This window comes from Balaenoptera physalus (genome assembly GCF_965194825.1).
Source record: "Balaenoptera physalus genome assembly, chromosome: 21".
Classification (NCBI taxonomy): domain Eukaryota; kingdom Metazoa; phylum Chordata; class Mammalia; order Artiodactyla; family Balaenopteridae; genus Balaenoptera; species Balaenoptera physalus.
The window spans coordinates 33,820,528-33,834,451 of NC_138902.1; the positions used below are offsets into that span (position 1 = coordinate 33,820,528).

Genomic DNA, 13,924 nt, shown 5'->3' on the forward strand with positions numbered 1-13,924 from the left:
ACTAGAAAAAGCCCACACACAGCAACAAAGACCCAACGCAGCCAAAAATAAATAAATAAATAAATAATTTTTTAAATGGAAAAAAAAAACCAAATAAGTCAATATAAAAATGGACAAGTGATCTAAATAGACAGTTCTCTAAAGGAGGTATACAAATAGCCAATAAGCACGTGAAAAGATGTTCAACATCGTTAGTCATCAGGAGAGCACAAACCGAAAGCACAATGAGATACCACTTCACACCCACTAGGATGTCTATAATCAAGAAGGCAGATAATAGCAAGCGTTGGTAAAGAATGTGGAGAAATCAGAACCCCCATGAACTGCTGGTGGGAATGTAAAATTGTGCAGCCACTATGGAAAACAGCTGACAGTTCCTCAAATGATTAAACATAGAGTTATTATAGGGCCACCAATTCCTCTCGTAGGTATGTACCTAAGATGAAGGAAAACGTATGTCCACAAAAAACCTTTACACAAATGTTCCTCACAGCATTACTAATAATAGCCAAAAAATGAAACATCCCAAATGTCCATCAACTGATGAATGGATTAATAAACTGTGGTACATCATGCAATGGAATCTTATGTACCAATGAAAAGAATGAGATACTAATGCACACTGCTTGGATGAACCTTGAAGCGTCGTGCTCAGTGAAAGAAGCCAGACACAGAAGCGATGTATTATTATAGGATTGCATTTCCGTCAAGGGACCTGAATAGGCACATCTACACAGAGGTAGAGTAGTGGTTTCCTAGGGTTGAGGGGATAAGAAAGTGGAGAGGGGTAACTGCTAAAGTGTATGGGGTTTGTTTTGGGTGTGATGAAAATGTTCTAAAATTGATTGTAGTAGTGATGTTTGAACATATCTGTGAATATACGAGGAACCATTGAATTGTATACATTAAATGGGTAAATTGGTATGTGAATTATATCATGGCAAAGCTATTCCTCTCCCCATGCCAAGAAAAGAGCCCTGCTTTGAGCTTTGTGAGACATATAACTAGTACCTTTATTTTAAAGATAAGGGTTTTAGCCCACCGTGGCCCCTTTTACCTGGCAAATCAATAAAGCTATTCTTTTCTACTTCACTCCCCACCCACCCCACAAAAATAAATAAACAAATAAATAAAGATAAGGGTTCTGAGATGCAGTGTACTGTAATGACTCAGTCATGATCACATAGCTGTTGGAGCAGCTAAGGTGGGACATGAGTCCAGTCTTTGATCTTAAGACTAATTTTGTTTCTGTTTTGCATTTTATTATGTATAAAAGAATTGCTTTAGGAAGTATCTATACAAGCAGTCACTCCAAATTTTGAATTTCTTTTTCTACTTTAATTTGAAGAAGACTCTGAGGTATTTATCTAGGGAGTTCATAATTCAACCTTGTCACTTTTATAATTGGATGGTGGCTGATCAGTTTCACTCCACTAAACAATAAGGCATCACATCTGTGCGTCAGCCAGGAGGACGGTCAGGCTTGCTAGAGCCAGCTCACCAAAGCGAGGAGCGAGCCCTGGTTGGAGCTGGGCAGTTGGACGCCGAGCTGGGTTGTCTGTCCTCTGGCTTACGGGCTTTGAGGAGCCAAGTGTGCAGGGCCAGGTCCCCACTCCCTTGTCCCTTTCTGTCCAGCCCCCTCACCATGGTGACCATCACACTGGCCTGTGGGTGGTGGTGACCGGGAAGCATTGTCTTTCAACCTGCCTCTTCCAGGTCAGCTGGCTTTGCACGAACTTGTCTTAGGTCTTGAGTGGCATCTAAGAGCTGGATTGTTAGTGGGTCAGCATGAGGCTCAACAAGGAGGGGCTGCAAATATAGAGGGATAATTGAATCCCTTAAAATTGCTTATAGGTGTTTGTCTTTGTTGAGTGTTTGATGTTCAAGGTGCCTTCATATACAGTATTTCATTTATCCTCAAAAATCTCTGTGAAGTAGATGTTATCACTCAGAAAAGTGAGGCATGTGTTCAGTAACTTACCTGACGCCACGTCCTCATTCACTCATTCATTTTTCTGCCAACCTTCTTTTTTAGCTTTATTGAGATGCAATTAACACACCATATGATTTACCCTTTTAAAGTGTAGACTTCAGTGATTTTTAGTGTATTTACAGGGTGGTAGCACCATCACCATAATCTACTTTTAGAGCATTTTTGTTCCCCAGGGAAGAAACCCTGTGTCCATGAACACTCACCCCAATTCCAGGCCCACCCCTCCCGCAGCCCTGGACAACCACCTGTCTACTTTCTGTCTCAATAGATTTGTCTACTCTGCACATTTCATATAAATGGAATCCTACAACATCGGTGGTTTTTTGCGACTGGTCCCCTTCCTAGCGTCGTTCAGCCGTGTTGTAGCGTGTACCAGAACTTCATTCCTTTTTATGGCTGGATAATATTCCGTTGTATGGATATACTCTATTTTATTTATCCACTTATCAATTGAAGGGCATCTGAGCTGTTTCTACCTTTTGGTTATGACGAGTAATGCTGCTACGAACACTGATATGCCTTTTTTGTGCATATTCCACTAATTTTACTGGATGTTGGCCTGACCCTCTGCCATGTGGTATATTTACAGAGGTGAATCTGGTCTTGCCTCTGCTCCAAGGAGCCCTTAATTTAACAGCAGAAGACTAAAGTATGGCCCCGTGAGAACAGAGACTGCCGGTCTCAGTAACTCTTGTGAATGCCTGATGTATGGCAGATCCAGAATGGTGGCCCGTGTGGCTGAACACAGTGTATGAAAGGGCAGGACACAGAGTGATGGATCATAAAGACTTTTGGACAATGTAGAAAAGAGCCTGAAGCTAGTAAACTGTCAGGGTTGGGCCCAATCTCAGAACTTCTGAGCTCCAAGCCCTATTGGTCCTACTCCTAGTTTTCACATCATTTATAGTTATGGATAGATGATCTTGGTCAATAAGAATTCAGTGAGTACCTGTCAATTGACCTCCGAAGCAACACAAGGAAATATAAATATGTTGAATGTAAGTGTCCCTCAAGGAGCTCACTCTGTACTTGAAAAGGCAAAACATGCCCAGATACAGAAGACTTGAAAAGTGCTATATTAACCCGTAGATCTGTGACATAGGCTAAATGCACTGAGTTCTGTACATGATAGTGTCATGTAGATGTATATGAACTGTGGTAATTAAAATAATGTTAATGAGGGCTTCCCTGGTGGCGCAGTGGTTGAGAATCTGCCTGCCAATGCAGGGGACACGGGTTCGAGCCCTGGTCTGGGAGGATCCCACATGCCGCGGAGCAACTGGGCCCGTGAGCCACAATTGCTGAGCCTGCGCGTCTGGAGCCTGTGCTCCACAACAAGAGAGGCCGCGATAGTGAGAGGCCCGCGCACCGCGATGCAGAGTGGCCCCCGCTTGCCACAACTAGAGAAAGCCCTCGCACAGAAACGAAGACCCAACACAGCCATAAATAAATAAATAAATAAAGAGGATGCATTTCAAATAGTAAAAAAAAAAAAAAAAGTTTTACAAAAAAAAAAAAAAAAATAATGTTAATGATACAAAGGGCTTCAGATATAATAGGAGGGGTCTGACTAGATGATCAGTAGGGTCTCCCGTGGAAAGATTCCATGGTTATTCTGTTGGTGGGCGGTGCTGGCACTGTTGAAAGTCCCAAGTGAATATCTACAGAGGTATTAACTCATCTCATTTATCTCTTATGGTCTTCTTTTAACGAGCCGTTCTTCATTTCTAAAGCCTATTACTATAGAGTAAACTGAGTTAAAGGCTCTTCCTGTACGCCTTCCTAAGGGGAAGGTACTCTTGATTATTGTCACAGGTGGTGTGTTCGTTTGCTGGGGCTGCTGTAACAGAGTTCCACAAACCTGGTGGCCCAAAGGACAGAAACTGACTGTCTCAGTTCTGGAGGCCAGAAGTGTGAAATCAGGGTGTCTGCAGGGTGGGCTACATCTCAGCCTGTGAGGGAGGGTCTGCTCGGGCTTCTCTCCTCACTGCTGGCAGGTCCCTGGCTTGTGGCACCGGCAGTCCCATCTTCACCTGGCGTCTCGCTGTGTGCATGTCTCTGTGTCCAAATGTCCCCTTTTTATAAGGACACCAGTCATACTGGATTAGGGGTCATCCTACTAAGGAGAGTTGACCTCATTTTAACTAACTACATCTGCAAAGACCCTTTTTCCAAATAAGGTCACATTCTGCGGTCCTGGAGGTTAGAACTCCCACCTACAAATATAGGGGTCACAGTGCAGCCTATAACAGGTTGCTTCAGTTCTAAGATGATCCTGTGTTAGGGAACAGTTTGAAAACAAGGCTTAAAATTATATTCAATGATCTGGATTTGAAGGATTGCTAATGAATTTGGTCTTGTTAGATATCATGGATGGAAAATCTTAGATGGTGAGAATTAACTTATAACTTAGAATTAACAGGTCATTTGGTTGGAGCTTCGTATATGCTCTTTTTTTTTTTTTCAACATCTTTATTGAAGTATAATTGCCTTACAATGGTGTGTTAGCTTCTGCTTTATAACAAAGTGAATCAGTTATACATATACATATGTTCTCATATCTCTTCCCTCTTGCATCTCCCTCCCTCCCACCCTCCCCATCCCACCCCTCTAGGTGGTCACAAAGCACCGAGCTGATCTCCCTGTGCTATGTGGCTGCTTCCCACTAGCTATCTATTTTACATTTGGTAGTGTATATATGTCCATGCCACTCTCTTACCCTGTCACATCTCACCCCACCCCCTCCCCATATCCTCAAGTCCATTCTCTAGTAGGTCTGTGTTTTTATTCCCGTCTTGCCACTAGGTTCTTCATGGCCTTTTTTTTTTTTTTTTTCCCTTAGATTCCGTATATATGTGTTAGCATACTGTATTTGTTTTTCTCTTTCTGACTTACTTCACTCTGTATGACAGACTTTAACTCCATCCATCTCATTACAAATACCTCCATTTCATTTCTTTTTATGGCTGAGTAATATTCCATTGTATATATGTGCCACATCTTCTTTATCCATTCATCTGTCGATGGACATTTAGGTTGCTTCCATGTCCTGGCTATTGTAAATAGAGCTGCAATGAACATTTTGGTACATGACTCTTTTTGAACTATGGTTTTCTCAGGGTATATGCCCAGTAGTGGGATTGCTGGGTCGTATGGTAGTTCTATTTGTAGTTTTTTAAGGAACCTCCATACTGTTCTCCATAGTGGCTGTATCAATTTACATTCCCACCAACAGTGCAAGAGTGTTCCCTTTCCTCCACACCCTCTCCAGCATTTATTATTTCTAGATTTTTTGATGATGGCCATTCTGACCGGTGTGAGATGATACCTAATTGTAGTTTTGATTTGCATTTCTCTAATGATTAATGATGTTGAGCATTCTTTCATGTGTCTGTTGGCAATCTGTATATCTTCTTTGGAGAAATGTCTGTTTTGGTCTTCTGCCCATTTTTGGATTGGGTTGTTCGTTTTTTTGTTATTGAGCTGCATGAGCTGCTTGTAAATCTTGGAGATTAATCCTTTGTCAGTTGCTTCATTGGCAAATATTTTCTCCCATTCTGATGGTTGTCCTTTGGTCTTGTTTATGGTTTCCTTTGCTGTGCAAAAGCTTTTAAGTTTCATTAGGTCCCATTTGTTTATTTGTGTTCTTATTTCCATTTCTCTGGGAGCTGGGTCAAAAATGCTCTTGAGTGAGTTAGTACACAGTGTTTATAGCCAGTGTGGTACATATGCTTTTTAGTGCTGAATTATCATGGCACTGGGTTTAGGAATTCTCTCAGGTCTCGAAGTATTGTTTACTTCTTCCTTGGAGTTATTGCGCTTTGTCCCTGAGGACACCTACCTATAGAAATGCTGGAGGAGGTGGAATGTGGTGCATTCTGGGGAGCCCCCTGATATAATTTGCCCCCAGGTGGGAACCAGTCAGCTTCCGAATTGTTTCGCTCCACATTGGACTTAGTCATTTGTAAGGTACTCCATTTTAACTGATAGAAAGGACTTGCATTAACTGTGTAATTTTAATTTCTCAGAGCAAGAGTGTGATTTAGATTTAAACTGGCAAAAATCTTGTAAGTCTTGGAAAACGAATCAATTCTGGAAACATTCAGATTGGCCTTGTTCAATTTTAAAGTTCAGTGTTACTTATACTCTCAATTCTGATGATTTAATTTTCACAATTTAGAAATATAGAGAAAAATGTAGCTGTCACACTGTTCAAATGACTTTTCTAATAAATCTTTTTGAAGTTTTAATATGACAACGTACATCAATTACGAGCATTACCTCTGTTTTAAATGTTTCTTTATGGTATGAGATTATCTGTGCGGGTACTGCAGGGAAAGACACTCATTTAAGATTTGCTTTGATGATTGACATTCTGGTATAATTTGGTATAATGGGATTTAATTTGTTTGTAGATAAACTTACCTAAAGGGACCATCACAAGAACAGAACTCTCAGAGCTTATATAAACAATGGAAAATTAATTAACATGGAAGTACTAATTAGTTTATCCAATTTGCTGGCAGAGCTCTGGGTACTGAGGGACAGACATGTGCTCTGGCACATTTGTGTGGGGTGGGTGGAGGAGGGGGAGAGGAGCTAGTTTCAGGGATGCTAGAGAACAGAGATGATGCAGGCAGGAGAAGGGGAGGTTCTAGGGGAACCATAACATCACACTGCCTGCTCAGACCTGGACAGGAATTGGAGCAGAAAAGAAAATCCCTGGACCCATGACCATGGCCTTGACTGTCATACTAGCCCTGAGGCCTTGGTTACCTATGTAATTTCTCTGAGATTCTCCCATCCATACAATGGGGAGATACCTGTGTGGCTGACATCACTTGCTTCTTATATAATGTTCCCTCTCCCTGGACCTTATCCTGTTTTCTCTTAAATGTTGCTCAAGCTCCTTCCTCAAGCAGGGATGTAAGCAAGGAAACATCCCTGCTTACAGAGTTAGGGCATCTTCTCTTGTCTGGGCCCTGTGCACCTGCCCTTGGGAGCCCTGGCCACATTTCACATGTTCTCTTTATCCTTGTGACTCCTTGATTTGTGGACAGATACCTCTCTCACTTGAAGGTAAGCCCTGAGGGCAGGGCCACAATGAAGAAATGAATGAATGAAAATGTTCCCTCAATGCTTCAAATATCATCTCAGTCTTTCTTATCTCTGCAGAGCCATTCCTGACCCCCCAGCAAACTCAGCTGCTACTCCCCCATTTTTCACTTTCTTTTATTATCATATTTTGTTTTGCTTGCACGTTTGTCTCTCCCTGAAAAGATACTCCCAGCACATTGTGTGGGGCCTGCAACACAGTGAGTGCTCAAAACATTTGTGAAGTAAGTTCAATGAGAAAGAGAGTAAGGAGTGAGGGAGCAAGTCATCACCTCTGAAGCCCCGCGTGAAAAAGGTGCTATGGAAACACAGAGGAGGGGCCAATGAATTCATTATGGAGCAGTTAGAGCTGACTTCCAAAAGGACTGATATTTAAAATAAATCCTAAAGGATGACTAGGTCTTCACCAGATGGTGGTGGAATACCTAAATATTAACATGCAAAAGAATGAAGCTGTGCCCCTACCTCACACCATATACAAAAACTGACTCAAAATGCATCAAAGACCTAAATGTAAAAGCTAAAATTATAAAACAACATAAGCATAAATCTTGGTGATCTTAGATTAAGCAGTGGTTTCTTAGATATGATGCCAAAAGCACAAGCAATGAAGGGAAAAAAGACTAATTCAACTTCACTGAAGTTAAAAATGTTTGTGTTTGAGGGGTCACCATCAAGAAAGGGAAAAGAAAGCCCACAAAATAGGGAAATATTTTGCAAATCATATATATAATAAAGGCTTATGTGTAGAAATTACAAGAAACTCCTACAACTCAATAATGAAAGGCAGTAAGCCAATAAAAGAATGAGCTAAGGACTTGAATAGAGATTTCTCCGAAGGAGACACGCACATAACCAATAAGCACGTGCAAAGAAGCTCACCATCATTAGCCATCAGTGAAATGCAAATCACAGCCACCATGGGAGACCATTTCACACCCAGTAGGATGACTATAATCAAAGCCACAGACAGTAGCAAGTGTTGGTGAGATTGTGGAGAGATCGAAGCCCTCATATACTACTGTTGGGAATGTAAAATGGTGCAGCCACTTCGGAAGACAGTTTGGTATTTCCTCAAAATGTTAAACACGGAGTTACCATATGACCAGAATTTCTATTCCTCGGTATATATCCAAGAGAAATGAAACATACGTCCACTCAAAAACTAGTACATGAATGTTATAGAGGCAATATTCATAATAGCCAAGAAGTACAAATAACCCAAGTGCCCAAAAACCGTGGAATGGGTAAATAAATTGTGGTATAGCCGTACAATGTAATATTATTTAACAGTCAAACAGGAGGAAGTACTGACACAGGCTACACCGTGCATGAACCTTGAAAACATTTTTCTAAGTGAAGCCAGTCACCTATTACGACCACATTATTATAGAATTGATTTACATGAAATGTCCAGGATTGGCAAATCTATACAGAAATTAGATTAGTGGCTGCCAGGGGCTGAGTTGATGAGGTACTGGAGGTTGACTGCTAAATGGCACAGGATGAAAATATTCTAAAATCGATTGTGGTGATGGTTGTGCAACTCTGTAAATATGCTAAAAACCATTGAATTGTACACTTTAAATGGGAAAATTGTTTGGTACACGAATGGTATCTGCATAGAACTGTTATTGTAAAAAATCACTAAAGAAGAAGAATGAGTAGTCATTTGCCAGGCAAAGAAGGGCAGAAGGACACACTTCACCACCATAGCATGTGCAAAGGCCCAGGGGTGTAGGAGCCTGGCTTGGTCTGAGCACTGGGTGGTCTGATGGGGTTCTAATGTAACCAGGGGATGTAGGAAGAGGTGCGTCTATTCCTTGTCAAGAGGTGAGGGCTCTGTCATTTAGGAAATGGAGCTATTAACAGAAACAGAGCACTTTTAATTTCCACATTGAAATTTTTGTTGAAATTTGCTCCTGTTACTTATGTATTGATAAATGACTACCTTTCAGTTCAAATGAACACACCTTGACCTCCTAAATATTTTAAGTGTGTTATGTCTAGGATTCCTATATATCCTCTAAACACTTCATAATCACCTCATAACACTTGGTCAGTTCGGTGCTCAGGACGTAGGTAATTGGTCCAAACAAAATTGGTAAATGAAGGAGAGAACCTAACCTAAAAATGGAAGAGTTCTAGAAACTTTCAGTAAAACCTGGAAATAGAGAAACGGTTTTCCTACTAATTGCAGTTATATTTGTGAAAATTAAAAGTTGAAGCGATGATGCTTTTGGATACATTAACTGCTCTTCAGATTTTCATCCCTCATTCTTTCCTCTGTTCCTTTCCACCAATGTTACTTGTCCGTAGCTGCCAGAAGCTTGGTGAACTTCTTATCCATGTTCCTCCTCAGCCCCTCTCACTGAGGGGACCTGTGCAGATGCTTTGGATTTGGGGATCACTTATGCTCTTCTTCATCAGGGTGCAGAATTAAGTACAGTTTGGGGAGCCCCTCTTTTAAGTCACTTTCAGGTTCTCAGAATTGGAGACAAGGCTTCCAGTGTAGCTGTGTTTGGCTCCAGTTCAGAGGGATATTTTATACAGTCTAAACTATCACAAAGACTTGCTCTCTTTGAAAAATAAATTCAAGCTAAATTCAAAAACATTTGTAAAAGACCTTATACTTTTTAAGGTATATTTAAACTCCGTTTCAACTTCACGCATTGCCTACAAGTGCCAGAAATGGGGGGAAAATAGGTTATGTCAAAAAATAGAAGATACAAATTCAAGTGGAATTGAAGTGTGACGGCCATCACCTGGTGAACGTTGTTCCAACTTTCGCAGTGGAGTTCTTTCTGTGCAGCAGTCTGAGTAATGAGCCCGGACTTGACAAGTAAGCAACAGCCTCTGTCTGTGGTGCTGAATAACGCCTCGCACATCAGCTCTTGTGAGTCCTACTGTAATAGATGAATACCTTGCCACAAACAAAGGAAGAGGCTTCAAAATAAGTGAGATTTTGCTGACACTTTGGAACAAACTAGGGACACACTGCTGTCAGGGAAAGTATATTTGATACAGAAGGTTCTAGTGGAAATATTTACGGTTCAGGGAAGTGAAAGTCACCCTGTGGCAATCTTGGACTCCTCATTACATAAGGGGCTCCTGTCAAGGCACCTGTCCTGGGTCTCCTGTGTCATTATGGTATTGCAGACTATTGGGTACCTTTGGTATGTCACGTGAATTTCCTTTAGTTTGACAATGATAAGTTAGGTCAAGTCCCCTGAGGCTAATATTTGTTTTCTGTGTGAGATTATCAGAAATAGATACGGAGGATGACTGAACATATATTTTTAAAAACATTAATCAATGTTTATGAGCACCTATGAATGTGCCATTCTACATTACCAGGAGTCTCAGTGCATATACATCCATATGTCTGCATATATGTATCCATCTTTGTATCTGTGCCAATCAGAGCATGTAAGGCGCATAGATAGTAAAAGCATTTATATAATTATATGTGTATATGTTTGTATGTACTTCTGTTTGTATTTATATATTATGTACTTATACATAATATCTATATTAATACATGTAATTATCTATATATGCATGTGTGTATGCATGTATGTACATATATGTAATTAGATCCCTATGGAACTATTAGATGAATGACTAAATATTTATGTGAATGTAATTGGTATGGCATAAAATATATAAGGAATATCAGCTTATAATGTTAGATTAATGAATAGGAATTAATTATAGTACAGTGTAAGTCTTGGGGAAATTTCCTCTTCAAAGGGGGACTGGAATCTCCATTTTCAAAGACTGTTCTAATTCTGAGAAATACCTGGGCACAAATGCAGGGAATGCCCAGCCATGGCCTCAGCACACCCCAGTCTAGAGGGGAGAAGACCACCTAAACCACTGACTAAAGTGTAAAGAACCTTATGAGCCAGAAGGAAGAAGGTAGCTGGTAGCCTGAGGGCACTGGTAGGAAGTGGTCAGTCAGGGATGTGTCACGTGAAGCTGGTCCTCAAGAGGGGGTGCAAGACAAGATGACGGGGGGCAGAGGTGACAGCGTGATCGGCATGGCAAGGTTGGGTTCCAGGCTTTCAGACGTGAGCACCGCCCCACCCATCCTGTTTCTCACGGCAGCTGTTTCCTGACGTTTCCCTGTTCTCTTACTTTACCTCCTGCCAGCGTCCGAAGCGTTGCTCTAATAAGCCACATAGCAGGTGCTTGTGTCCTGCCTGGCCGAGGTGCTGAAATGCATCACCTTTACTGCTGGCTGATGGGTCCTGGTGTTTATAATTATGTGCGTTGTGTGCATTTTGGTGGTGAAACTCCTTATGGTGATAAGAATCTTGAGCGTTCTGGATTTATTTAACACATATTCATTGTCTCTTCGTGTGCCAGGAACTGTCCTAAATCTGTTGATAGAAGGGAGAACACAGTAAACGAGATCTAGGCTCTTATTGTGTTCGTATCCTATTGGGTGGTTAAGGGTGAATGACAAACATCTGACCAAATGCACAAACGGGTCAGTACTGAGTTTAGCCTGAACATGAAATAGGGTCATGGGATAGAGGCAGGCGGGTGAGAGGTTTGTTCAGGGCGGATTTCTCACAGCAGAGAAGACGCCCCATGTGAAGGTTTGGAGGAGAAACACTCTGGGGAGAGAGAAGAGCAGGTGCAAGTCCCCTCCCCTGTGTGAGTGCAGGGGGTAGAACCTGTGATGAGGGCTGAGATGGGGGGGCGGGGTCTGAGGGTATGGAGTTTGTGGGTGTCACTCAGACTCCTGCTTGTTCTCTTAGCTGTGATGGGAAACCACGAGGGAGCTTAAAAAGGGAGTGGCATGTTCTGATTTATGCTTTAAAGCTGCCACATTGGACGCCAGAGTGCAAGCTAGGAGCAGCCAGGAGGCTCTGACTGCAGTGGGTTTGGCATCTCGTGGCTCTCGTGTGAGGCCTGGCAGTGGAGGTGGAGGGCGTGGACTCGTGATAACTTCTGGGGTTGCCCTTTAAGAGGAGTCACAGTTGAGGATGCAGCAGGTGTGGGAAAACTAGTCCTATATTTTAGCCTTAACTGTGTGAATCAAGATGAGATGATCAAGGCTTAAGACACTGACTACCAGAGACCCCAAATATACCATCCCAATGGAGTGAAAACCGGTGCATGTGGAAGATTTTTAGGGCAGTGAAACTACTCTGTGTAACACTGTAGTGATGGACACATGTCATTACACATTTGTCCAAACCCAGAGAACGTCTCACACCGAGAGTGACCCCTGCTGTAAACCATGGACTCGGGGTGGTGGTGATGTGTCAGTGTAGGTTCACCACTTGTTGTCCCAGTGTAGATGGGACAACAAATGTCCCATCTGGGGGGATGTTGATAATGGGGGGGCTGTGCCTGGGGTCGGGGAGCAGGGGACATACAGGAAACCTCTGTGCTTCCCTCTCAATTTGGCTGTGAACCTAAAACTGCTCTAAAGAATAAAGTCTATACACAATAAAACCAAACCAAACCCAAAACCCAGTCCGTCTGTCTTCCCATGTTAAAGATTGAACTGGTATGATTTCGATGACTCAGAGTTTAGGCCTGAGCCACTGGGCGGGTTAGTGTGGCATCAGCAGGGGAAGTCACTAGTGTGTGACAATCCCTGTGCCAGGATTGTGTGGCTCACTTTCTGGTGGCTCCCTTTGGTGGCAGTGTGGAGGACTGTCTTCGTCCGATCAGGCTTCTGTGACAAAGTGCCAGAGGCCAGGTGGCTTATGAACAGCAGAAACGTAAAGCCTGAGACCAGGGTACCAGCATGGTCGGCTCCAGGCTGCAGATGCCACCTTCCCATTATCCTCACGGGGCAAAAAGCAGGAAGCGAGTCCCCTTAGTCTCTGTTAATAGCGGCATTGATCCCAACATGACCTAATTACCTCCCACAGGCCCCACCTTCTAGCACTGCGGGTTAAGATTTCAACATAAGAATTTGGAGGGGACACAAACATTCAGTCCACATGACCTGGCAATCTCACCCTCGAGGATACACCCGAAAGAAGGGAGGGCAGGAACTCACAAACAGATCCTTGCACACCCGTGTTCACAGCAGCGTAGCTCACAACAGCCAAAGGTGGAAGCAACCCAGGTGTCCAGGGATGCCGTGTGTACGTACAAGAGAATATGATTTGGCCTTGAAAGGAAGGGAGTGCTGACAACAGCTGCAATACGGATGAGCCTGGAGGCCATGATGCCGAGTGAAGCAACCTTGGGGATCGGGACTTCAACGTGTGAGTTTGGGGCAGGGGCACGAGCATCCAGCATGTTGCAGGGACCCATCGGAAGACCTCCAGGGAGGGCACATCAGAGGCCACGCCATCCTGGGCAAGAGCCGGAACCCTAAAGCAAGGGGGGTGGTGCTGGGAGCACAGGACAAGGGAGCTGTGGACACGCAGCGGCTGGCGGGGAGGGGGACACGGGGAGAAGGGGGGACACGGGGAGAAGAGGGGGACACGGGGAGAAGAGGGGGACACGGGGAGAAGGGGGGACACGGGGAGAAGGCAAATGCAGGAGGCTCCTCAGGTCCAGACTGTGGGAATAGCGTCTCTGCAGGAAGGAAGGACCTCGGGGACCAGGGGACGCTCAGCACCAGCGGCTCTGGGTCTGTGCATCTGCGCTTCGGGCATGTCATCCACATACACGACGCATCGTTCAAGCCATGAAATTGAATGAACGCACCCAAAGAAGCCTTGAAAAGTGAGACAAGCAGTGGGTCAAGAATAGGGCCTGGGGGGACATCACGTTTTTAGGAGAGAGGTCGTTATGTTGGCTTGCGATATTGAAGAGACTGAACTGGGGCAGCTCCTT

At 43.2% G+C, this 13,924-nt stretch overlaps 1 protein-coding gene and 1 long non-coding RNA gene across 5 annotated transcripts in view; one reads left to right on the forward strand and one right to left on the reverse strand.

Moving 5' to 3' along the window:
• DLGAP2 (DLG associated protein 2) overlaps positions 1 to 13,924 on the forward strand; it is a 736,824-nt gene that overhangs the window by 388,216 nt on the left and 334,684 nt on the right. The gene's annotated exons all lie outside the window — the stretch shown is intronic.
• Positions 1,241 to 4,440, reverse strand: LOC309651611. Its single transcript, XR_014258253.1, has 2 exons — positions 3,532 to 4,440; positions 1,241 to 3,176 (listed from the first exon to the last, which is right to left on the reverse strand). It is a non-coding gene; the product is annotated as an uncharacterized lncRNA (long non-coding RNA).